At 44.6% G+C, this 24577-nt stretch overlaps 1 protein-coding gene and 1 pseudogene across 1 annotated transcript in view; both read right to left on the reverse strand.

Annotated features, from left to right (window-relative positions):
• LOC147456573 (putative protein phosphatase 2C 5) overlaps window positions 1–24577 on the reverse strand; it is a 101589-nt gene that overhangs the window by 68142 nt on the left and 8870 nt on the right. The window lies entirely within an intron of this gene.
• LOC147456575 (uncharacterized) lies at window positions 17569–18316 on the reverse strand (annotated as a pseudogene).

Consider the following 24577-nt stretch of genomic DNA (forward strand, 5'->3'; position numbering starts at 1 on the left):
GGTTATTTGGTGTTGTCATGATTGATTCTTGACTTGGAGTGTCCAAGTGTGTTACAATGGTATCAGAGCACGGCCGATTTCTCTTCTACAGGAAATCCGATCCCTAATTTTTTTCCCATGGCACCTATGGCTTCACGCAAGGATCGGTCGACTCCCTCTGCATCTAGAGATGCGGGCAGGATCGCAACGAAGATTCCGGCAGAGAGTATGGCTCGCCTCGGCCTACTCAAGCAGAGGAAAGAGAGATGAAGCGTCGTCAATTGATCCACGATGCAACAAAGGTGATGCTCAGTTTTGCGAAGGATCTGAAATTGGCAAAATATATGAGCGAGACTTCTTTTAAGGAAGTGCATGCGCAGTGGCAGAAAACCGCTACACCACCCCCGAAACCTGCTCTCAAGAAAACTTCAAATCACAAGCAATATTCAAAGAAGGAATTAGAAGAGGTGGTTGATGGACGGATTGCTCAGCTTTTTGACGCGCAAAAGAAAGCCAAAAAGCACGGCAAAAAGCAGAAAAAAGGCACTGACTTTCCGGGTTATTTGGGTCATCGGTCGACATTTGAAAGCAAAGAAATAGAGAAGCATGTTCACTTTGAAGGAGTACCCAGTTCTTCTTCTTCTTCTTCTGACAGTTCTTCTAGCTCTTCAGATTCGAGCGAAGAAGACAGAAAAGGCAAAAAGCGAAGCAAGAAACAACGCTTCGGAAAGGGCAAGAAAAAGGCAAAGAAGCCTGAATCTCGCCCAGTGACTGACAGTTCTAGTGAGGACTCGTCTACAAACAGTTCAGACTCCGATGACGGAAAAGTTTATGCGAACAAGAAGAATTTTTACAAAGCCAACCACTATGACTTTCTCGAAGATAAAAGCAAGAAAGTCCGAGAGTTTAAGGAAGGTGGACAGTCGATCAAATTTGACACTTTTTCAGGATACCAAGATGCTTCGAAGGCTTTGTCTTTTACACAACAGTTTGACATCGCTTTCGCAGGAGGACGCTACTCAGAGCACACCAAGATTCGGAGAGCTGCCTCTTACTTTAAGGGGAATGCTTGAACTTGGTGGTCCACGCTTCTTTTAAACAAGACTACGCCAGTTAAATGGCTGAAATTTAAGAAGCTTTTTATTTCTTCTTGGCTGACACAAGAGTATGAACGCGATATACGAGCTGCTTGGAACCATCTTCGGATGACCAAGAGAGATACAATGGATGCTTACTGTGAGAGATTCTGGAGCTCTTTTCTACCCACCTCTTCATTCAAGAAGATCTCGTTCAGAGAACAGATTGAGCGGTTTACCTTGGGTCTACCTACAGAGATCCGAGATCACTGCTTGGAACAGAAGTCAGCTTCTATTCAGGAGTTGACGAGTCATGCAACGCGAGGCTTTGCCATTCACTCTGGCAGTCTCCTACCTCACCGATGAGGTCATGACACAACGAGCCGAACAGACTTCAGCGAATGAAAGTAGAAAGAGAAAGAGCAACCCAGAAAAGAAGGATGCACGACCCAAGCTTACTCCTGAGGAGAGAGCTCGCTTCATCGGGGATGGGAAGTGCTTTGGATGCGGGGAACATGGATATATCTCCGGAGGCAAGTGCCCTAAAAAGGCACAGAAAGAACAGAATGATAAGGACGACGACAGGCCGGAGAGTTCTAAAGTAGCCGAGAGACTGGCAAAAAAGGAAGATAAATTAAATTTATTTTAAAAAAAAGCAGAATTGGTACCACATGGCGTGGGACCTGAACCGAATCAAATGAATAAAAGTACAAACTTTGCCGTTTTTGGGGCAAAGTGAAGGATCAGGAAGCTCTTTTGAAGGAGCCAAGGCCAACTTCTGTTTACTTGCAATTGGCGGCTCGATTTGGAATTACGCCCGACAGGCTGACGCCACAGGCGGAGGTAGTTCGACTGGCACCCAGGACGGGATGTTGCCATTACACCGAGCATTGGCAAACTTCGTTTGCAATGACAGGGGTGTTCAGGGCACACGAGTGACGTTCTACTCCGAATCCCTTGGTACCACAAGAACTACGCCGTGGTTGACTACCCAGCCGAGAAAGCGACTTTGACAAATAAAGTACTTGACAAACAAAGCGGCTCAGAGATTGTACTTGATGAACTTCAGTTTCTTTGCTCATTCTTTTGGGAGAGAACTGAATGATGGATAAAGGTTCAATATGTTTTGACCTGAACAAAAGAACGCCAAGATTTTCTCCACTCTCACGCCGATTGCTTCTCAGAGGGCCTACCAGGCGAGTTACCACCTGCTCGTCCTGAAGATCATACCATTGATCTGATACCTGGAAGCACACCACCGAACTGGCCACCTTACCGTGTGAGCCGAGCACAGAATGAAGAGATTATGAACCAAGTGAAAGACCTCTTGAAAAGGGTCTTGTCCAACCTTGTACTTTAGCTAATGCTCTTGTTGTTGGTTTTGAAGAAAGACAAATCTTGGAGAATGTGCATCGATTATAGAGCTCTCAACAAAATCACCATTGTCACAAGACGGGCACCACGTGCCAATAGAAAAGAACAGACTAAACAACTTTAAGCACTTCAAATAACAACTGAATTGAAATAGAAAGAGACGACACGCGACACGGAGTGGCGGAATTCCACCCCAGAGTGTATTGGTCCCAAACCTTGGCGCCCCTTTCGGTATTTCATTATATTGCATCAACACAGTACAAGCCGGTACTCCAGACTTTGCACCTTCTCCAGGAAGCATCCCAGAGAATGAGCCCTAACCTCATATTTAAAGGCCCTTGGCCCAAAAAGCAATTACAGTGAAAAGCCTTCAAAACTCAAAAGCTTCTGGTCCAAAAGCAAAGCCAAAAAGCTGCCAGAGTAAATCACGGAAATCCGTACAGCCTGCCACGTCATCAACCAGCGCAATTTTTCGAAATCTCCCTACTGCCCTTAGTTTTAGGGTTAGGGTTTCTGCAGTTTTAGGATTTGCAAGTTTTAGGGTTAGGGTTTCCAAAATTAGGGTTTCAGCTATTAGGGTTTTTGGCAAAAATTAGGGTTAGGGTTTCTGCTCTCGAGCAGCCACGTCATCGCTTTGTGACAGTTTAGGCCCCTCGGCCACATCTATAAGTTGGCTTCATTCTTTAGGCTTTGACACGTCAACAGTTTGTTACATCTCCCCTTCTTGAAAGAGAGTAATCGTCCGCGATTACAACATATCTGCAAAACAAATCAAATTAGCTCAAAAAATTTCCGAGGGCCATTCCGAGGGACATTCCAAGGGATAATCAGTTTGCTCTTTTGATCAAGGAGTTAGCTTCTCCTTTCGGCTGTTTTGATCAAGGAGTTAGCTTCTCCTTTCTGCTCTTTTGATCAAGGAGTTAGCTTCTCCTTTCGTCCAAATCGGAAGTCTTGATACTCCGGCATAGTAAAATTAGCCATCACACCCAGACCGTACTTATCTTCCACGGGTGTCTTGATGCATTAAAATTACATACCTAGGCAATCTCATCCAATTAGGAATATTCAGTAATTGGCACATCACAATGCAACACAAAATGCTTACATATGCATGTTACAAGACACAACAAACAGCGCCGCTGAGCACTCCCCCGAGACAAACGGTCTGCGGTATGAAGCTACTCAACGACTACCTCGTCACTCCCCCCGCAAATAACCTAAAAAGGTCTGGGCCATGAGCTCAAAGGACTGTACAACCAAACACTTCCCAGACCGCAGTCTGCGTCGCTTGGAGGTTCAAGCATACAACCAAATGCTCCCCAGGCATCGGCCTGCGTCGTTCCGAGGTTCAAACAATACCAAAACAGTATTTCTCACTTCTCCACCTAGGAGTAAAATCACCAATCATTGAAATCGGTATCAAACCAGAGTCAAAAAATTCAAATCGGCACCAAAACAGGTCCAAAACAGATACCATCCATTTCAAACAAATTCCAAACATGGATCACCAAACAAGATCAAACAGAACTAAAACTTAAAAAGCAATCTCGACATCAGTCGAGCTCGAAAAGTCGATTGACTTTTCATCTTGAAACCTGCACCAAAAATTAGGGTTAGGTTCCTTCCATGAGGTCGTAGCGGAGCACAGCATGGTCCATCAACTCTTGGACAGACAGTGTTTCTTTGGCGGCGATGGTAGTCCCAAGAGATAGCAATCACACCGAACCTCCAAGGTCATCTGCTCGTGAAGAGAAATCTACTGAGAGATGTCGAGAAATTTCAAGTTATAATCTGCTAGGGTTTCCATGGCAAGCATTTCAGGATACCCCACTCTGCCAGAAGTTGCACTCCGAAGGAAGATGTCAGAAACCATATAACATTCGAGCAAATTTTTTCTTGACAGCTTGCCAAGTACTTGGAGTATGCTGCTTGGTAGTTGCAGACATCGACATCTACATGGCACTGCTTCTGAGAAAAACAGTGACTTGAAAAAAATATGGATCCTTCTCTTGCAAGTGATCTTAATTGCCTCATGCCCTGTAAGATATCAGCGATGAAGACGGGAGCGCGCCCGATGCGCGATGAAGTAAGGGTAGGAGTGGCTAATAAGTCCGGGTTGGAGGGGGAAGATGCCTAGAATAAAATTCAAATAGCTCTGTCTGCTCTTTTGTAAGACCAGAATGCTTTCAGAAAAGCACACGCCTGATGCTCTGATACCACTGTCACAAGACAAGCACCACGTGCAAATAGAAAAGAACAGACTAAACAACTTTAAGCACTTCAAATAACAACTGAATTGAAATAGAGAGAGACGACACGCGACACGGAGTGGCGGTTTTCCACCCCAGAGAGTATTGGCCCCAAACCGGCGCCCCTTTCTACATTGCATCAACACAATACAAGTCGGTACTCCAGACTCTGCACCTTCTCCAGGAAGCATCCCAAAGAATAAGCCCTAACCTCATATTTAAAGGCCCTTGGCATAAAAAGCAATTACAATGAAATGCCTTCAAAACTCAAAAGCTTCTGGTCCAAAAGCAAAGCCAAAAAGCTGCCAGTGTAAATCACAAGAAATCCGTACAACCTGCCACGTCATCAGCCAACGCAATTTTTGGAAATCTCTCTGCTACTCTTAGGGTTAGGGTTAGGGTTTTGCACTTTTAGGGTTAGAGTGTCCAGAATTAGGGTTTGCAGGTTTTAGGGTTAGGGTTTCCAAAGTTAGGGTTTCAACAGTTAGGGTTTCTGGTAGAAATTAGGGTTAGGGTTTCTGCTCTCAAGCAGCCACGTCATCACTTTGTGACAGTTTAGGCCCCTCGGCCACATCTGTAAGTTGGCTCCATTCTTTAGGCTTTGACACGTCAGTAGTTTGTTACAACCATCAAGAACAGATTTCCGATTCCTAGGATCGATGATATACTCGACAAATTACAGGGATCCTCGTGCTTTAGCAAGATTGACCTGAAGAGTGGATATCATCAGATCAGGATCGCGCCAGGAGACGTCTACAAGACAGCTTTTCGGACGACTTTTGGGTTATTTGAGTTTTTGGTGATGCATTTTGGCTTAACCAATGCTCCTGCGACATTTAACCGGATGGTGGACAGGATTTTTCGAGAGTATAGGCTATTTGTTGCCACTTTCTTTGACGACATCATTGTTTTCTCCAAGAATGAGACAGAACATAGAGATCATCTGCTTCACGTCTTTCAGGCATTACGAGATCACAAGTTAGTGATTAATGCAAAGAAAAAGTGAATTTTTCCTACCAGAGATACACTTTTTGGGACACATTGTCTGAGCAGGAGGAGTGCAAATGGATCCGGCCAAGATAGAAACTATCCGTGATTGGCCTGATTTGAAGAATGTCCATGAAGTTAGAAGCTTCTTGGGACTGTGTTCGTACTAAAGGCGGTTCATTCGAAAGTTTCGAGAATCTTGACACAGAAAGGAGTCCCTTTCTCGTGGGGATCCACAAAGGTGACTGCCTTTCAGACATTGAAAAAGAAATTGACCACGGGACCAGTTTTGACTTTGCCGGACTTGCAGAAGTCATTTGAAGTATATTGTGATGCTTGTGGTCGTAGTCTGGGTGCCGTCTTAATGCAAGAAGGCCATGTCATTGCTTACGAGAGCCGATTGTTCTCAGGCTGGAGATGACAGCACAGATTTATGAGAAAGAGCTTTTGGCGGTTATCCATGCTCTTACTCAGTGGCGGCATTACCTACTCGGAGCGGATTTTACTGTCTTTACAGACCATCAGAGTTTGCGCTACTTCTTGTCACAGAAGCAGCTTTCGGAAAAGCAGATGCGGTGGGCGAACATCTTGTCACAGTTTCACTTCCAGATTGTCCATGTGCAAGGGACAGAAGAATGTGGTGGCAGATGCTTTGTCTCGGAAGCCGTTGGTTTTGGCTATTTCCGCGATACATCATAGGAGCTTCGAGGATATGGTCGACCAGTATGCCACAAATACAGATTTTGCAAACGTTTTCACATGGATACGGGATGGGGAAACAGTAGCGGGATATTCCATTCGGGATGGCTACTTAATGAGAAAAACCATGTTGTGCGTTACACAGCCGTTGAGGGAAAAGGTTATGATTGAATGCCACTATCCACCTTTTACGGGTCACCGCGGCATTGCTACCACCATGAAAGGGGTAGAGAGATATTTCTTTTGGCCGAGACTCAAAAAGGATGTGGAAGAGTTTGAGCGCAGTTGCCTAGTATGCCAGAAGGTCAAGTTTGACACGCATAAAGCACAAGGATTGTTACAGCCTTTACCCATACCCACCCGCCCTTGGGAAAGTATTGCAATGGATTTCATTTTTGATCTCCCGAGAACACAGAATGGTCACAATGATTTTCAGATTACATGGCATGCCTGAGACGATTGCCTCCGACAGAGACCCCAGATTTATGAGTTTGTTTTGGAAGGCAATTTGGGAGAACATTGGCACGCAGTTGCAGTTCTCGTCATCGTTCCACCTGCACACTGACGGGCAAGCTGAGATTGCCAATTCAGTGGTTTTAGATTTATTGAAGTCTTGTATCTCGAATCAGAAGACTCAATGGGAAAAGTACCTACCTTTGGTGAAATTTTCCTACAATAACACGAGACACTCTTCGACAGGGAAGGCGCCATTTGAGATTGTTAAAGGTGCTGCGAAGGTTCCACCCTTCCTAAGCACGAAAGATAAGATTTTTGAAGCAAATGAATATACGCGAGACTTAGATACGGCTTTTGCCAAGGTTCGCAAGACTTTGCAGAAGTCTCAGGAACGACAGAAAAAGGCAGCGGATCCCCATCCTCGCGACTTGAAATTGAAGGAGGATGATTGGGTGCTGTTACGTTTTGAGAAGGCACGCCTGAGAAAGAAAAAGGGAAAGAAGAGGCTTTTTCCAAAGCTTAGTATGTGATACTACGGACCTTTCCAGATCACTGAAAAGATAAATGATGTCTCCTTTCGACTGAAACTGCCAGATACTTGGAGGATTCACAATGCATTTCATGTGAGTCTCTTGAAACCTTTTAAAGGTGATGTGCCTGATGATGGGGAGCCTGATGAGCAACCCAAAGTGGAAGAAAACGAGAAGATCCTTGTTCCTGAACAGATTTTGGCACATAAAGATACAAATAATAAAGGTAAAGTCCGAAGGCGGTTCTTGGTTAAGTTCAAGAACTATCCTGCATTGGATGCGAAGTGGATGGAGGAGGAGGACCTAGCAGATACTCCTCAGATTGTGAAACTTTACCTAGATGCTTTTGGTTTAGCATAGTCTACTCCAAATGGAACCAAGAACTCAGCTTCGCAGGAGATCTGGTGTAGTGGGATGCACAAGAGGGGAGTCACTCCGCTCCTTTGTCAATAGATACCTTGATTTAGATATAAGAATCACTGATGTCTCTCTGAGCTTCAGGGATACTGAAAGCTGACAGGATTCTGCTGTATGACTTTATGAAATGGAATTCCTGATTATGATATTGATTTGTTCTTGACTTCTTTTAAGTGCAAGAACTGATAGACGAAATGACTGCAACATTTTAGTCTGATTGATCTCGAATAGGCATGGTTGCAATAGGGGTTAGTCAATCGGACATCGATGAGGTCTCGATTGGATCTAGATGCGATTGCTAGCTACATTGCCGATAAATCATGGTCTAAGATCCGAATGAATGTTGAATGTCATGTGATGTCCTGTGATGTCTAGTGATGTCCTGTGACGTCGTGTGATGTGAGTGTCGATTGGTACATGTGCTAGATGTGTGTTCCTATTACGTAGGTACTAACAGTCAGTGTCTGCTAAGACGGTTTATGGCCTCTGTCTATTTTGCAGGCGTAATCGAGGGCGATTACAATGCTTTCAAGAGGGGGGTATGTCACAAAGTGATGACATGGCTACCGAGAGCAGAAACCCTAAAACCCGCAAACCCTAATTTTTGCCAAAAACCCTAATTTTGTTAACTCTAACCCTAATTGCTGGTTGAAACCCTAAATAGGGCAGCATAAATGCCACATGGCAGCAGTACGGATTTCCGCGTTTTGCGGCGAAATTTACGGCGCTGAAAAAGTAGCTTTTGGCGACGCAAATTGGATATCAGAGAGAGAGAGAGAGAGAGATTCACTTGCTTTATTTGTAAAAACTCAAGTGAGTTTGTGAGAGAAAAAGAGTGTTTGCTTTTGGAACTGAAGCTTTTGGGGCTTTGCTTTTGGCATCCCTTGTAAACTTTAAATAAGCGGAGAGGGTTCTCACTCTGCAGAGCATCTGGACGCAGAGTCTGAGAGTGAAACCCTAACCGCTCTGTTGTACTGTGATCATTGATTAATACATAAAGAAATACCGAAAGGCGCGCCAGTCTTTGGGGCCAATATCTCTAGGCACGGAACTCCGCCGGGCCAGTGCAAATCTATTGTGATCTGTGAATTGTTTTGAAGTGGTTATTTGGTGCTGTCGTGATTGATTCTTGACTTGGAGTGTCCAAGTCTGTTACAGAGAGAATACTTTTGCTTTATTTTCTAAAGCTCAAGGGAGCTTGTGAGAGAAAGAAACTTTGCTTTTATATCTTAGGCTTTTGATTTGAAGCTTTTGGGGCTCTGCTTTTGGCATCCCTTGTAAAATAAATATGTGGATTGGGCTCCCACTCTGCAGAGCATCTAGACGCAGAGTCTGAGAGTGAGACCCGATCCACTCTTGTACTTTGAACACTGATTAATACAAAAAGAAATACCGAAAGGGGCGCCAGTCTTTGGGGCCAATATCTCTAGGCACGGAACTCCGCCGGGCCAGTGCAAATCTATTGTGAGCTGTAAACTGTTTTGAAGTGGTTATTTGGTGCTGTCGTGATTGATTCTTGACTTGGAGTGTCCAAGTCTGTTACAAATTGTCGTGTGGTTCATTCATAGTAAATTCTGCAATTTGTCGAATACAAAATTGGCATATTCTTCAGACTCCATATTTGTTGAGCTATAAATATGAAGCAGAAGTAGGACACGTTTACTTTACGAAAAAGCAAAAATATGACGTTTGATACTGCTGTAACTGGCGAGCACCAAGTGCCAACAGGAGAATCATTGGCACAAACTCAGAATGACTGGAAAATAACTAAACAACTAGAGACGACACAAAAGATGCGGAGTTCCCCTTTAGAGAATGTTGCCCCAAATAGGCACCAAAAAAAACATTGCCGCGTTTCTTTGATCGCATCAGATAGTACAATTGCATTATTGTTGGGTGAGACCACTCACCATAAAATAAGTTACTACTTGCACACAAACCATCCACCTATATTCCCTTAGGTCTCTAAGGCAGTCAAAAGCATTTGTTTTAAACAACTTCACCATAAAAGCATCTGATATAATAAAACTACCCCAAAAGCATCCACTAAATGTTATCCATGCAGAAAACTGCCCAAAAGCATGCGTGGAATTTACTGCCACGTCAAATTCCAAGATGCATTGCTCGTAAGAGAATACTCCTTACTCCATCATCATTATTGTACACCATCCTACACCCGCATTATGATATTGGACGGAGGCTGGGAGTAATTAGATAAATTTGCATTGCATGATTCTAAACTTGAATCATATATGGCATAGTAATGCCTTCTGAGCCTAATGGAAAGAAATAGAGATCCAGACATGTGATATATTGTAAGGTGCAGCAGAATGAATGTTTGAACTTTGCTCTGAGTGCTCCGAACTGTGCTCAGTGTTCCTTTTGTTCTTATGGAAGGGAGAGCCTTCCGTTCTTAATGAGAGAGTGCAATGATCACAAACAAAGTGAATGGACACTATGCGTGCAAGTGTATGAGACTGAGAGATAGAGAGAGAAGAGACTACGACACCAGAAACATTGTAAAACCCTCCTCCAAAGGCACCCCTCTCGTTGGCGAGAGTGGTCTACTATTGATTGCACAAACTAGTACAAAGTGGATGCATGTGACTGATGCAAGTCTAGGCTAGGTCGATGACGACGACGGGGATGATGCAACAGACTTGGACACTCCAAGTCAAGAATCAATCGCGACAACACCAAATAAAAACTTCAAAACAATTCACAGATCTCAATAGATTTGCACTGGCCCAGCGGAGTTCCGTGCCTAGAGATATTGGCCCCAAAGACTCGCGCCCCTTTCGGTATTTCTTTATGTATTAAATCAATGTCAAACTACAAAGAGCGGTTAGGGTTTCACTCTCAGATTCTGCGTCCAAATGCTCTGAGAAGTGAGGCCCTCACCGCATATAAAAAGATTACAAGGGATGCCCAAAAGTAGAGCCCCAAAAAGCTTTTAGTTCAAAAAGCAATCTCCCTCTCTCTCAAGAGAGCAATTAAAATAAAAGCAAGTCAACTCTTTTTCTCTCTCCAATTCCATGCGTAGCAAAAATAAAGCAAGAATTGCGTTGCCCTTGCAGCTGCTTTTTGCTTCCGCAAATCCCGGAAATCCGTACCTGCTGCCACGATTAGGGTTTCTGGCCAGTAAGGGTTTCAGCCAGCAGTTAGGGTTAGGGTTTCCAGAAATCAGGGTTTATGTAAAACTAGGGTTTTTGGTTTTTGGCAAAAATTAGGGTTTGCAAGATTTTTAGGGTTTTTGCTGTCGGTAGCCACGTCATCACTTTGTGACATACCCCCCTCTTGAAAGCATTGTAATCGACCGCGACTACGCCTGCAAAACCGGCAAAAGCCATAAACCGTCTTAGGAGACACTGATTGTTAGTACCTACGTACTAGGAACACACATCTAGCACATGTACTAAATCGACAGTCACATCACACGACATCACAGGACATCACCAGACAATACAGGACATCACATGACATTCAAACATTCATTCGGATCTTAGAGCATGATTTATCGACAATGTAGCTAGCAATCACATCTAGGTCCAATCGGGACCTCATCGATGTCCGATTGACTAACCCCTAATGCAACCATGTCTATTCGAGATTAATCAGACCAAAATGCTGCAGTCATTTCGTCTATCAGTTCCTGCACTTAAGAGAAGTCAAGAACAAATCAGTATCATAATCAGGAATTCCATTTCATTAAAGTCATGCAGCAGAATACTGTCAGCTTTCAGTATCCCTGAAGCTCAAAGAGACATCAGTGACTCTAGTGTCGAAATCAAGGCATTTGTTGACGAAGGAGCGGAGCGACTCCCCTCTTGTGCATCCCACTGCACCAGATCTGCGGCCAAGCTGAATTCTAGGTTCCGTTTGGAATAGACTATGCTAAACCAAAAGCATCGAGGTAAAGTTTCACAATCTGAGGAGTATCTGCTAGGTCCTCCTCCTCCATCCACTTCACATCCAATGCAGGACAGTTCTTGAACTTAACCAAGAACCGCCTTCGGACTTTACCTTTAGTCTTCGTATCTTTATGTGCCAAAATCTGTTCAGGAACAAGGATCTCCTCGTTTCCTTCCACTTCGGGTTGCTCATCAGGCTCCCCATCATCAGACACATCACCCTTAAAAGGTTTCAAGAGAGTCACATGGAATGCATTATGAATCCTCCAAGTATCTGGCAGTTTCAATCGGAAGGAGACATCATTTATCTTTTCAGTGACCTGGAAAGGTCCGTAGTATCGCATACTAAGCTTTGGAAAAAGCCTCTCCTTTCCCTTTTTCTTTCGTAGGCGTGCCTTCTCGAAACGTAAGAGCACCCAATCATCCTCCTTCAATTTCAAGTCGCGACGATGGCGATCCGCTGCTTTTTTCTATCGTTCTTGAGACTTCTGCAAAGTCTCACGAACCTTGGCAAAAGCCGTATCCAAATCTGGCGTATATTCATCCGCTTCAAAGATCTTATTTTTCATGCTTAGGAAGGGTGGAACCTTTGCAGCACCTTCAACAATCTCAAATAGCGCCTTCCTCATCGAAGAGTGTATCGTGTTATTGTAGGCAAATTCCACCAAAGGTAAGTACTTTTCCCATTGAGTCTTCTGATCTGAGATATAAGACTTCAATAAATCTAGAACCACTGAATTTGCAATCTCAGATTGCCCATCAGCTTGCGGATGGAACGATGACGAGAACTGCAACCGCGTGCCAATGTTCTCCCAAATTGCCTTCCAAAACAAACTCGTGAATATGGGTCCTCTGTCGGAGACAATCGTCTGAGGCATGCCATGTAATCTGAAGATCTGGGCCACAAACAGCCTCACTAAGTGATCCGGCTTGATTGTTTTCTTCACTGGAATGAAATGAGCCTGTTTGCTAAATCTGTTAATAACAATCCACACACCATCGTGACCACTCTGTATTCTCCGGAGATCAAAAATGAAATCCATCGCAATACTTTCCCAGGGGCGGGTGGATATGGGTAAAGGCTGTAACAATCCCTGTGCCTTTTGCCTGTCAAACTTGACCTTCTGGCATACTAAGCAATTGCGCACAAACTCTTCCACATCCTTTTTGAGTCTCGGCCAAAAGAAATATCTCTCTACCCCTTTCATGGTGGTAGCAATGCCGCGGTGACCCGTAAAAGGTGGACAGTGGCATTCAGTCATAACCTTTTCCCTCAACGGCTATGTAACGCACAACATGGTTTTTCTCATCAAGTAGCCATCCCAAATGGAATATCCCGCTACTGTCTCCCCATCCCGTATCCGTGTGAAAACGTCTGCAAAATTTGTATTTGTGGCATATCCTCGAAGCTCCTATGATGTATCGCGGATATAGCCAGAACCAACGGCTTCCGAGACAAAGCATCTGCCACCACATTCTTCTGTCCCTGCACATGGACAATCTGGAAGTGAAACTGTGACAAGATGTTCGCCCTCCGCATCTGCTTTTCCGAAAGCTGCTTCTCTGACAAGAAGTAGCGCAAACTCTGATGGTCTGTAAAGACAGTAAAATCCGCTCCGAGTAGGTAATGCCGCCACTGAGTAAGAGCATGGATAACCGCCAAAAGCTCTTTCTCATAAATCTGTGCTGTCATCTCCAGCCTGAGAACAATCGGCTCTCGTAAGCAATGACATGGCCTTCTTGCATTAAGACCGCACCCAGACTACGACCACAAGCATCACAATATACTTCAAATGACTTCTACAAGTCCAGCAAAGTCAAAACTGGTCTCGTAGTCAATTTCTTTTTCAATGTCTGAACGGCAGTCACCTCTGTGGATCCCCACGAGAAAGGGACTCCTTTCTGTGTCAAGATATGCAAAGGGGAAGCAAGCTCTGGAAACTTTCGAATGAACCGCCTGTAGTACGAACACAGTCCCAAGAAGCTTCTAACTTCATGGACATTCTTCAAATCAGGCCAATCACGGATAGTTTCTATCTTGGCCGGATCCATTTGCACTCCTTCTGCTCAGACAATCTGTCCCAAAAAGTGTATCTCTAGTAGGAAAAATTCACTTTTTCTTTGCATTAATCACTAACTTGTGATCTCGTAATGCCTGAAAGATGCCTGAAAGACGTGAAGCAGATGATCTCTATGTTCTGCCTCATTCTTGGAGAAAACAATGATGTCGTCAAAGAAAGTGCCAACAAATAGCCTATACTCTCGAAAAATCCTATCCACCATCCGGTTAAATGTCGCAAGAGCATTGGTTAAGCCAAAATGCATCACCAAAAACTCAAATAACCCAAAAGTCGTCCGAAAAGCTGTCTTGTAGACGTCTCCCGGCGCGATCCTGATCTGATGATATCCACTCTTCAGGTCAAGCCTGCTAAAGCACGAGGATCCCTGTAATTTGTCGAGTATATCATCGATCCTAGGAATCGGAAATCTGTTCTTGATGGTTGTAACAAACTACTGACGTGTCAAAGCCTAAAGAATGGAGCCAACTTACAGAAGTGGCCGAGGGGCCTAAACTGTCACAAAGTGATGACGTGGCTGCCCGAGAGCAGAAACCCCCTTCATGGTGGTAGCAATGCCGCGGTGACACGTAAAAGGTGGACAGTGGCATTGAGTCATAACCTTTTCCCTCAACGGCTGTGTAACGCACAACATAGTCTTTCTCATCAAGTAGCCTTCCCAAAGGGAGTATCCAGCTACTGTCTCCCCATCCCGTATCTGTGTGAAAATATCTGCAAAATCTGTGTCTGTGGCATACTGATCGACCATATCCTCGAAGCTCCTATGATGTATCGCGGAAATAGCCAGAACCAACGGCTTCCGAGACAAAGCATCTGCCACCACGTTCTTCTATCCTTGCACATGGACGATCTGGAAGTGAAACTGTGACAAGATGTTTGCCCACCGCATCTGCTTTTCCGAAAGCTGCTTCTGTAACAAGAAGTAGCGCAAACTCTGATGGTCTATGAAGACAGTAAAATCCGCTCCGAGTAGGTAATGCCGCCACTGAGTAAGAGCATAGATAACCGCCAAAAGCTCTTTGTCATAAATTTGTGATGTCATCTCCGGCCTAGAGAACAATCGGCTCTCGTAAGCAATGACATGGCCTTCTTGCATCAAGACCGCACCCAGACTACGACCAGAAGCATCACAATATACTTCAAATGACTTCTGCAAGTCCGGCAAAGTCAAAACTGGTCCCGTAGTCAATTTCTCTTTCAATGTCCGAAAGGCAGTCACCTCTATGGATCCCACGAGAAAGGGACTCCTTTCTGTGTCAAGACATGCAAAGGGGAAGCAACCTCTGCAAACTTTCGTATGAACCGCCTGTAGTACGAACACAGTCCCAAGAAGCTTCTAACTTCATGGACATTATTCAAATCGAGCCAATCACGGATAGTCTCTATCTTGGCCGGGTCTATTTGCACTCCAGTTGCTGAGACAATGTGTCCCAAAAAGTGTATCTCTGGTAGGAAAAATTCACTTTTCTTTGCATTAATCACTAACTTGTGATCTCGTAATGCCTGAAAGACCTGCAGCAGATGATCTCTGTGTTCTGCCTCATTCTTGGAGAAAACAATGATGTCGTCAAAGAAAGTGCCAACAGATAGCCTGTACTCTCAAAAAATCCTATCCATCATCCGGTTAAATGTCGCAGGAGCATTGGTTAAGCCAAAATGCATCACCAAAAACTCAAATAACCCAAAAGTAGTCCAAAAGGCTGTCTTGTAGACGTCTCCCAGCGGGATTTGGATCTGATGATATCCACTCTTCAAGTCAATCCCGCTAAAGCACGAGGATCCATGTAACCTGTCGAGTATATCATCGATCCTAGGAATCGAAAATCTATTCTTGATGGTGATTTTGTTGAGAGCTCTATAATCGAAGCACATCCTCCAAGATCTGTCTTTCTTCAAAACCAACAGCACTGGAGAGCAATACGGTGAAGTACTAGGCTGGACAAGACCCTTTTCCAAGAGGTCTTTCACTTGGTTCATAATCTCTTCATTCTGTGCTCGGCTCACACGGTAAGGTGGCCGGTTCGGTGGTGTGCTTCCAGGTATCAGATCAATGGTATGATCTTCAGGACGAGTAGGGGGTAACTCTCCTGGTAGGCCCTCTGAGAAGCAATCGGCGTGAGAGTGGAGAAAATCTTGGCGTTCTTTATCAAGTTTAGACATATTTTTCCTATCCTTATCGCTCAATTCTTTCATAAAGATCGAGTAAAGAAACAGACTGGATTTCATTAATTTTGAAATGGCCGAAGCCGATACAATAGGGACAGACTCGCCCTTCAGTTTAATATCAAGTACAATTGTTCTGCCCTTTTCTGTAGTCAAAGTCGCTTTTCTCGCCCGATAATCGACGACGGCGTTGTGCTCGTGGTACTAGGGAATCCCTACGAGAACATCACAACCCTCCAAAGGCATTATGAAGAAGTCCTCGTGTCCCAAATACCCATGACAATGCAACCGAAGTTTGCCAATGACAGGTGCAATGGCTACGTCCCTGCCGGGTGCCGCTAGAACTACCTCTGCAAGAGGTCCCATCCGATCGGTAGTAATCTCGAGCTGCGCCGCCAATTCCGGTGAAATGAAGTTGGTCTTGGCTCCTCCATCAAAGAAGATCAAGGCCTCTTGATCTTTCACTTTGCCCCAAGCTCGGCAAAGTTCTGTACTCTCGTCCATGGGGTCGGAATCGTAACCCACACAATTTGGAACTAGTCCTGTTTTCATCTTGCCTTTTCGTCCACGTTCCTCAGTTGCTCTCGAACTCTCAGGCCTGTCGTCGTCCTTATCATTCTGTTCTTTCTGTGCCTTATTAGGGCACTTCGCGGAGATGTGTCCCTGTTCCCCGCATCCAAAGCACTTCCCCTCCTTGATGAATCGAGCTCGCTCCTGAGGAGTAAGCTTGGGTCGTGCATCCTTTCTCTCTGGGTTGCTCTTTTTCTTTCTACTTTCATTCGCAGAAGTCTGTTCGGCTCGTTGTGTCATGTTCTCATCTGTGGGGTAGGTCAGAGTGCCAGAGTGAATGGCAAAGCCCCGCTTCGCATGACTCATCAACTCCTGAATAGAAGCTGACTTCTGCTCCAAGCAGTGATCTCGGATCTCTGTAGGTAGACCCAAGGTGAACCGCTCAATCTGTTCTCTGAACGAGATCTTCTTGAATGAAGAGGTGGGTAGAAAAGAGCTCCAGAATCTTTCACAATAAGCATTGATTGTATCTTTCTTGGTTATCCGAAGATGGTTCTAAGCAACAAGGTTGTACCATACGTACTGTACGGGTCGTGACTATACGTAATGTACGTCGTGCCGTATGGATAAATTTTTTAAGTACGTAAAAATACGTACCTTTGTAAAAAAACAATAAATGAGAGAAAATTTAAGAAAATTATATTTTCCTCATTAGAGGATTAACCAATCTATACCCTGCAAAGTACTTGGGGACACATTACTATACACATTATCCACTAGAGATTCACTTAACTTCGAAACAAGTACCAACCTTCAAGAAACAATATACATTGAACAACGTAAAAACATTTCTACCTACTCAGTGCTGACAAGAGAACTCAGAACAATGACAAACCTTCAAGCATGAAGCTTCAAGCAATTGAACAAAAGGTAAGTTGCTGACAATAAACTCAGAACTGTACAAGCATTGCTTCAAGACTCAAGTAGCCCACATGGCACAAACTGCTAATAAGGATGGAACCAAAATAATGACAAATGTCAAGCCAAAATGGCTCCTGCTAGAGCGTACATAAAAAACAACATCCTGCTGAAATATGTGAAAATGTCTAGACTCTAAACTAGTAACCAGGCACTAGTGCCTAGTGAAACTCATCGTCAGAAGAAGAAGAAGATGATGTTGAAAAGAGCATGTCGCCATCTGCCACGACATTGCCCTCGTCATCAAACTCTGGCTCTTATCACCATAGCATATGTGGCCTCGTCTGCACCAATTGGGTCTGGATCACTATCCTCCTCTCCCTCTGGAGTGTGAATGAGACGGACTGCCTCATTCGCACGCTGCCGAGGAGTACGTATGGGTAGCTTGCCTTTGCGAATGCTCTTCCGTCGTGCACTTTCCTCACCTGTATCCTGGAGGCGTAATGGAATGTTGTAAGCACGTGCACGAGATCTTGTCACACGCCGATCGACATCCTCTAGCTCTCTATGAAGCATGCGTACTATCTCCTGCTCATCTCTGATATGTTGGTCCGCCTCCTCCACAGTAGGATCAACTACCAGCGTGATACGTGAGGGATCAACCTGTTGTACAATGTACATTTTATTAACAATAGTGTAAATAAGAAACATATACATAGGATGTCATACTACATCGTCATACTACTTGCTTGGGTGTCCCCAAAGCGTGGTAAGAGCGCACAAGCCTCATGTTGGCCCTGCAATACACTAGCTTCTCCAACTGAGAAGTGCTAAGGCGATTCCGGATCTTGGTATGGATCAAAGAGTAAGCGCTCCAGTTGCGCTCACAAGCACCCGCTGAGCAATCCTGCATTAAAGCAATTGCCAGTGTCGTTGTCAAGATTTATTATTTAAACGCATTGTGCAAGACCCAAGATAGAGAAATAAAGTGAGATTTAAAAGATACCTGCGAGAGCAAACGTAGAGCCATAGTAGTCAAGCATGGAAGACCTTGGCGACCATAACTCTGCCACCAAGTAAGAGGACAATTGGTGGCCTCTAGACGCAATGCTACCTGACGTGAAAACGATGGCCCCAAGTTGTTCATGTACTTGCACATCTCTGCATCTATTGCCAGCTGCTCGTGCTCCTCAAACGAATCATTAATGTACTCGTCCTTTAGTGTGAAGAGATCACTCTCATGAAACAACTCTGGGGTCTTGTAAAAAGGATGGAGTAAAGCAGCCATCCCATTACTTGCACATCTCTGCATCTATTGCCAGCTGCTCGTGCTCCTCAAACGAATCATTAATGTACTCGTCCTTTAGTGTGAAGAGATCACTCTCATGAAACAACTCTGGGGTCTTGTAAAAAGGATGGAGTAAAGCAGCCATCCCATGAATAGGACGGCTCATAAACTTCCACCTACTATCTATAAAGAATAGGATATCATCTCGCTGCAAAAAAATCAGCAATGATCACACTCAAACTAGCAATGGATTCATGGTCTAGATATAAAAAGAATGTCATGAAAAAATCTGACACTCACCGCTCCTGAGTCAAGGCTTGGCGTGCCATGATGTGGCTCTTCATCTGCATGAAGAGATGGTAGACAAGGCCTAATGTCGAGCCCTCCATGTCCGTGACTCGTAGCAAGATATACATTGGCTGCAAAGCCACTATCAAGGTATGGACCTCTGTCCAAAAAGACTCATCCAACACACGCCTCTGAATGGCTTTGGTGTTCTCACTGTTTGCACGAGCCATGTTTCTCCACTTTGGGTCCACAACTATCTGCGACAGTGGATCCCTCACCTTGGAGAGTCTCTGCAACACCAAATACATATATGCAAACCTGGTCTTGGAGGGCCGCACCATATCAAGGGTACTATGGCTACGAAAGATGGCTAAGGCCTGATGCTTCTTTCGGAAGAATGTGGTCAATCTGGTAGCCTCTGAAATTGTTGGCTACACCCAAGGCAGTTTGCCTATGTCCTCCATCAACAAATCTAAACAATGGGCTGCACATGGAGTCCAAAAAATGTGAGGAAACTGTGGCGTTACCATTTCTCCCATAGCTTTGCAGTTGGCTGCATTATCTGTGACAACTTGAACCACATTCTCTTTACCAACGTCATTGATGGCCCTTGAAATATGCTCAAAAATGAATTCATATGTGATCTTATCTCCTGCCTTTCCAGCATCCACAGCACGCAAGAAATATGTACCAAGACAAGAAGACAAAAGTATGTTAATGATGTGTCGCCTGCGTACATCACTCCATCCATCAAAGATGATGGTGCATCCAAATTGTTGTCCTCCAGCCTTAACAGGCACCAGCGCCTTATCTATCAAGGCCTTCTGCTCCTCCAGTGCTGTGGTGCGCATCTTTTTGTAATCGAGGCCATACCATGTATCTGTGGCACCAGCACCTACCTGGGCAATGGACCCCACCATCCTCTTCCATTGTTCAGTCTTCAAGACATTGAAACTAATGTTGCACTCAATGAGAGTATGAGCAATCTCCATCTCAACCACTTTCTGACGCTCTTTTACCCAAGACACAGAATGCACACGTGAAGGCAAGGTGCTCTGCCTACGCACATGCACATCACCAACCTCCTCATTCTCCTCTTCCTGCATGGTACGAGCCCTCTTCCCGTTTCCAATTTGCTGAGACCCTGAGCTCTCCTCCACCTGTGTAGAAGAGTCACCAAGCTGTCCAAGAAGAGCGTCTTGCAAACGGTCTTCTGTTTGTTGTGCCACTTTTCCTTTGTCTGTTGTTGCAAATACAGGGAATTTCTCAGCAATCAATGCTTCCCGCACACCTGGAGGTACCTTCTTGCACTTGCCACAATTATTTGTGCAATCGATGCCAGTTAGATGCATCACAACTCGAGTGATTGTACTCGACAGCGTGAAACCACAATACTTGCATGACCACTTGCGACAACCTGATCCAGCCTGCCCAGGAGTATTCACAACTTCAATTGCATTGGTGTGCTCTGCCCACAAAGGGTTCGTAGGTTTCGGCATGATGAAAACAGCCTGCTGAAAACATGCAAATAATGGGTCACAGGTAAGAGTCGAGACTGGTGTATTCTCTCGTAGAGGAGACGAGAGAGAGAGAGAGAGAGAGAGAGAGAGAGAGAGAGAGAGAGAGTTGGGGGGGGGGGGGGGGGGGGGGGGGGGGGCGGGGGGGGAACCTTTTTCTACACAGTGTTTTGCTATTCTCTGTAACGCTCTGTAGCGGCAGTGTGCAACGAAAATGACACGCAAAACGCATCCCAGATAGCCTAAAAGGGCTTTTTTTTTAAAAAGCACCGTACTGTACAATCCGTAAGCGTACTGTACGGATCAGTACGGACGTACCGTACAGCACGGATCAACACGTACGTGTTGGTACAACCTTGCCAAGCAGCTCGTATATCTCGTTCATATTCTTGCGTCAACCAAGAAGAAATAAAAAGCTTCTAAAATTTCAGCCATTCAACTGGCGCAGTCTTGTTTAAAAGAAGTGTGGACCACCAAGTACGAGCATTCCCCTTAAGGTAAGAGGTAGCTCTCCGAATCTTGGGAGTGCTCTGAATAACGTCCTCCCGCGAAAGCGATGTCAAATTGTTGTATAAAAGACAAAGCCTTCGAAGCATCTAAGTATCCTGAAAAAGTATCAAACTTGATGGAGTGGCCACCTTCCTTAAACTCTCGGACTTTCTTGCTTTTATCTTCGAGAAAATCATACTGGTTGGCTTTGTAAAAATTCTTCTTGTTCGCATAAAAGTTTCCGTCATCAGAATCTGAGCTGTCTGTAGACGAGTCCTCAATAGAACTGTCAGTCTCTGGGCGAGATTTAGCCTTCTTTGCCTTCTTGCCCTTTCCGAAGCTTTGTTTCTTGCTTCGCTTTTTACCTTTTCTGTCTTCTTCACTCGAATCTGAAGAGCTAGAAGAACTGTCAGAAGAAGAAGAAGAAGAAGAACTGGGTACTCCTTCAAATCGAACACGCTTCTTCTGTTTCTTTGCCTTGTCAAAAGTCGACTAACGACCCAAATATCCCGGGAAGTCAATACTTTTCTTCTACTTTTTACCGTGCTTTTTGGCTTTCTTTTGCGCGTCAAAGCAATCCGTGCATCAACCACTGTAATTCCTTCTCTGAATATTGTTTGTGATCAGAAGGTTTCTTGAGAGCGGGTTTCAGGGGTGGTGTAGTGGTTTGCTGCCACTGCGCATGCACTTCCTGAAAAGAAGTCTCGCTCATACATTTTGCCAATTTCAGATCCTTTGCAAAACTGAGCATCATCTTCGTTGCATTGCCAATCGATTGACGACGCTTCATCTCTCTTTGCTCCGCCTGAGTAGGCCGAGGCGGGCCATACTCTCTGTCTGAATCTTCGTTGTGATCCCTGCCCGCATCTCCAGATGCAGAGGGAGTCGACTGATCCTTGCGTGAAGCCATAGGTGCCACGGAAAAAAAAATTGGCGATCGGATTTCCCGTAGAGGAGAAATCGGCCGTGCTCTATAACAGACTTGGACACTCCAAGTCAAGAATCAATCGGGACAGCACCAAATAACCACTTCAAAACAATTCACAAATCACAATAGATTTGCGCTGGCCCGGCGGAGTTCCGTGCCTAGAAATATTGGCCCCAAAGACTCGCGCCCCTTTCGGTATTTCTTTATGTATTAAATCAATGTCAAACTACAAAGAGCGGTTAGTATTTCACTCTCAGACTCTGCGTCCAAATGCTCTGAGAAGTGAGGCCCTCACCGCATATAAAAAGATTACAAGGGATGCCCAAAAGCAGAGCCCCAAAAAGCTTTCAGTTCAAAAAGCAATCTCCCTCTCTCTCAAGAGAGCAATTAAAATAAAAGCAAGTCAACTCTTTTTCTCTCTCCAAATCCTTGCGTAGCAAAAATAAAGCAAGAATTGTGTCGCCCTTGCAGCTGCTTTTTGCTTCGACAAATCCCGAAAATCTGTACCTGCTGCCACGTGGCACTGGTGCCAGAAATTAGGGTTTCCAGCCAGTTCGGGTTTCAGCCAGCAATTAGGGTTAGGGTTTCCAAAAATTAGGGTTTTTATAAAATTAGGGTTTTTGACAAAAATTAGGGTTTGCAGGATTTTTAGGACTTCTGGCAGAAATTAGGGTTTCTATTGTCGGTAGCCACGTCATCACTTTGTGACACATGACGAGACCGATCTAAGGGCTGAAAACTGATGCTCTTGTACTGCTGTCCAAAAACACTACTGGCTGAAATCTAATGCAAAACTACTGCTGTCCCAAAAACGCTAATGGCTGAAAATGTCTGGAACCAAAAACGCTGATGGGGACTGATCTTTGCGGGCTGAAATTTGTTGGTCTTTAGGTGGTCAACGGCTGAAACCTGTTGGTGCTTTATCTGCTGAAAACGCCATGCAAATGGAGAGCGATTTGGGGTTCTGGAAACGCTAGGGGCTGAGGTTGTCTGGCGATGATGCCTTGTTGAAAACGCTAGGGCTGAGGTTGTCCTGGAGATGATGCCTTGATGAAAAACGCTAGGTGAAGGTGAGGTTCTTGCTTGGAGGAAAAACGCCACCAAGGGGATCTTGCTGAGAAGTTGCCTATTGAGCGATGTTGCTCCTGCTTCCTCTTCTGCCAATTAGTGCTAGTCTAGGTTTGCTTATATACAAACTTACTCAATTTTCCCTACCTAATTTCCAACAAAACCAACAAAAGTTACTTAAATTAATAAGTGAAAAATGTCAAAAATAGGGAAAATAGATCAAATACATTGGAAAATTCCCCTGAAGGATTCTGATGGGAATGCTTATGATCATGTTGTGTGCAACTAGAGGATATGCATCTACACTAAGTGTCTGGTCATGAACGGTCTGCGAACAGACTCACAAAAGTGCCAGAACACTTCTAAATCTAGACTGACTTGACTGACTAAACCCTGGTCATGCTGTAGCTTGTCCACGGACATATAGGGTTGGATGTGTCACGTGACATCCCCTCCTTTTCAAAGTGAGGTACCGGTACCGAACTGTATGGCGTCGAGGGAGATCGCCAATACCATCCAGAATCCTGGAAGGGACTCTTCGCCGGCCCACTCTGATGTGTGGGTCGTGCGGTACGTGAACTTCGGAAAGGTCTGCAAAGCTTGCTTCTTTGGGCCGCGCCGAGAGCGACAAAGTCTTCACTGGCTCCTTCGATGCTTCAACTTCGTCTAGAGTCCTGCTTCTTTCTTCTTCAAGAATCTCCATGGCTGAAATCTCCTGAAACCATTTCCAACACAAAACCATGAACATACCTATTCCATGTAAAGTGACTAGAAAAAATCTCGTCTTCCTAAAAGACTCTGCATGCAATGTAGATGACCAAAGAAACAGAGTGCCAAACCGTTCACCACACACACGCAAACAATGAGATCGAATCTTGCTCTTCTGATCTAAAGCAATCAATTGTGGCAATTCACAACAAAAATAGCCATGCTTGGTGCTCATACTTTCATGTGCTCTTTCTACAAATGTGTCATGCCAAGGAAGAGACATGGAGTGTGACGTCCTTGAATGCATACTTTTCAGCTTTTCATGAACAATCCGCATACATTCGTGCTCATTCATGAGTGAAACGTGCTCAACGAACAAATGTCATGCCTAGTAAAAGGGATCACATAAAGACACTGACGAAAATACAGGAACCAATCACGAATGAAACACTCGAACAATGCGTGCGTATGAATCATGCGAACACATAATACTTCCTGTGAGGGTTCTTTGAACCAAGGCTCGAGAGCCAAGATCGGTTCTTCCTAAAGGGATGCTTTGGACCTAGGCTCGAGAGCCAAGATCGATCCTTCGTGATTGATCGAATCTGCAACGAGGTTAGCTTCGCTAGAAAAAGCATCAACTAACTCATCATGCTTTGGAGAAGAAGAGACTGAGAGAGTCTCCTTCTCCAGAATCCGTTCAATCTTCACCTGCACATTAGCAATGAGAGATGGAGAATGAACAACTTGCTCTCTACGAATAACAATGGGAGAGTCACTTTTGGCATTGAAAGTGAACGTATTTTCCGCCTAATCAATGAGAGGGTTATGCTCACGGAACCATCGAATGCCCAAAATCATATCACATCCTTAGAGAGGAGAGACAAAAAGTTTTCTACGGAAAGCAGCTTGTTGAACTGTAAACAACACATCAAGGCACTCTT

Source organism: Adiantum capillus-veneris, chromosome 6 (assembly GCF_014529385.1).
Source record: "Adiantum capillus-veneris isolate H3 chromosome 6, ASM1452938v2, whole genome shotgun sequence".
Lineage (NCBI taxonomy): Eukaryota > Viridiplantae > Streptophyta > Polypodiopsida > Polypodiales > Pteridaceae > Adiantum > Adiantum capillus-veneris.